Genomic DNA, 2500 nt, shown 5'->3' with positions numbered 1-2500 from the left:
AAGCTTTTCTGCCTCTTTTTGAGACAGGATGGGCCTGATTTTTGCAATGTTACGTAGATGAAAAAATGCAGACCTTGAAATTTGTTTTATGTGGGAGTTGAAGGACATATCTTGATCAAAGATAACTCCCAGATTCCTGACGGTGGTGCTGGAGGCCAAGTTAATGCCATCCAAACTCGCTATATCATTAGATAATGCAACTCTAAGGTGTTTAGGACCAAGTACTATAACTTCGGTTTTATCTGAGTTTAACAGCAGAAAATTGCAGGTCATCCAGGTCTTAATGTCCTTGAGACATGCATGGAGTTTAGTAAACTGATTAGTTTCATCTGGCTTTATTGATAGGTATAACTGTGTATCATCTGCATAACAATGAAAGTTTATGGACTGTTTCCGAATTATATTTCCTAGAGGGAGCATATATACGATCATGCCTGTTAATGGATCCCACTGGCACTGATTGATCCGTCAGAGTAAAATGTTGTCTGTTGTGTTTCTTCAGACCACAAATACACTCACATTTGTACGTATCACAGGCTACGCACCATATTTACATTTCTGCCATACATGCCATATCATGTTAACATAAAATATTTGTAATCTATTAAGTCGGGAGGTTTACGGCGTTACAGGTGACAAAGCTGCCAAGCCAGCGACTCCTGCTGCTGGTTTATGGTTCACTGGGTCACACTGCTCTTTGTATTTCCTGTCATGGGTTTTCTGGTATTTCTAAAAAGTTTCCTACCATGCCAAGGTTTATGGAGAGCGTCCAGGACTTCCACACTTTGATTCTTAACATCCAGATTACAAATCCAACCAAACTTCTTTCTCAAAACATTCAGACTTCTTCTTTCTTTTAATCAAAACCCATCACAGATGAACTCAGTCTCTTCCTGATGCAGTGTCAGACACAGTGACAGCTACATGAGGCAGGTTGAAGACAGTAAATCGGTGTTTGACACAGTTGCAGCTTTAAACTGTTCACTTCTGCACAAACTCGTCATGTTCAGGCAGATTTTGCAGAATATTCACTGAGAAACAAACTACAGTGATTTAAATCAGGTCGAGGAGGCTGGACGCAAACACGACCTTAAGAAGTGACGATATTTAATCATTTTGTGTTTGTAATAATCCGTCTTTGCAAACATGAACCTCATCCACCTATCAGACCCTGCCATTCTCCGGCTGAAGCCATTTCCTTTGTTTGTTAGCAGGATTAAAGTTTAATGTGGCGTTCGGTTGTCTGTCGCTGCGAGGTGTCCGGAGGGACGGACGGAGACAGAAAACAAAGACCAGAGACTGAGGATGAAACAGGAAATGTGGGAGGAAACAGAGAAATATGAGCCCAGGAGATAATCTCCTGTTAACAGTGTGACAATCAGACAAATGCTGCGTCTGCTTAAAATCAAGGAGTCGTCCTTTTGCCTTATTTTCTCCCGTCATGTCTCCGTTTCCTTCAATTTATTTGTCTTTAGTCTGATGAAGTCAGGGCGACGCCAGCCTGAACTCAGACTCCCAGGCAGCCGTGTGTCGCCTCCAACCAGCTCTGCCCATTAAAACGCTTCGGGTTGGAGACCACTAAGGCTGATCTTCCAGAGACTTCAGTTGCAGGAGTTGAAAGCAGCAGCTCAACACAAAGCGTCTGTAAAGGTCACGATGACTCACATGTGGAAACGTCTTCAGGGCCAAAATGTCCTCAAGAGTTCAGGACGCTCAGCAGAGACTCAAACTGTCCTCATTCGATTCATTTAACACCGACGGAGGTGACGGCACTGAGCCAGCCCTGTGGACAGGTTCCTCTGATCACCTCCGTCTCTATCAAAGTCCTCGCTCTTTCACAAACACTTTCTATTGGCTCACCTCCACCTCCTCCACCTCCTCCACCTCCTCCACCTCCACCTCCTCCACCTCCTCCACCACCTCCACCTCCTCCACCTCCACCTCCACCAAGTCAAGTGTGACGCTGTGGATGGCACGTCGGACAGTTTGTGGTTGAACACTGGAGGAAGTCACGTTGCTCTGGTGCAGGCTGATGTGTTGAGAACTGGAGGAGTCTTCAGAAAGCTGGCTGCTAATTTTCTTGAGGACAAAATCAAATAATTGAGGTAATTATTGAAAAAAACCATCAGAGCCAAAGTGCAGCCGAGGTAAAAGCTCCCGTCTCACTTGTCGCTCTGACGCCTGTTTGAGGCACATTAAGAGCATTTGATTAGAAAATTACACTGAAATTAAGTCTCAGATTGATCAAGGCTTCACATGAAAATGATTGTTAACCCCGAAGGAAACAAAACCGGAGAAAAGGAACAAAGGGCCCAGATAAATACCAGGTTAGAGCCAGTGAAGACAAATCTGACACACTGACTGCCGGACAGAACCGAGCTCTCTGTGACGACTGAGCCTGATTTGAATTGCAAAAAGAAATCAATTATGAACAAACGTCAGAATAAAACTGTTAAACAAGCTGGTTTGTACACAAAGACTTTAAATCTGCTTCATAACG

Source organism: Pagrus pagrus (assembly GCF_965226575.1).
Source record: "Pagrus pagrus genome assembly, chromosome: 20".
Taxonomy (NCBI): Eukaryota; Metazoa; Chordata; class Actinopteri; order Spariformes; family Sparidae; genus Pagrus; species Pagrus pagrus.
The sequence above is the reverse complement of the archived record's forward strand: the minus strand, read 5'-3'. Positions refer to the sequence as shown.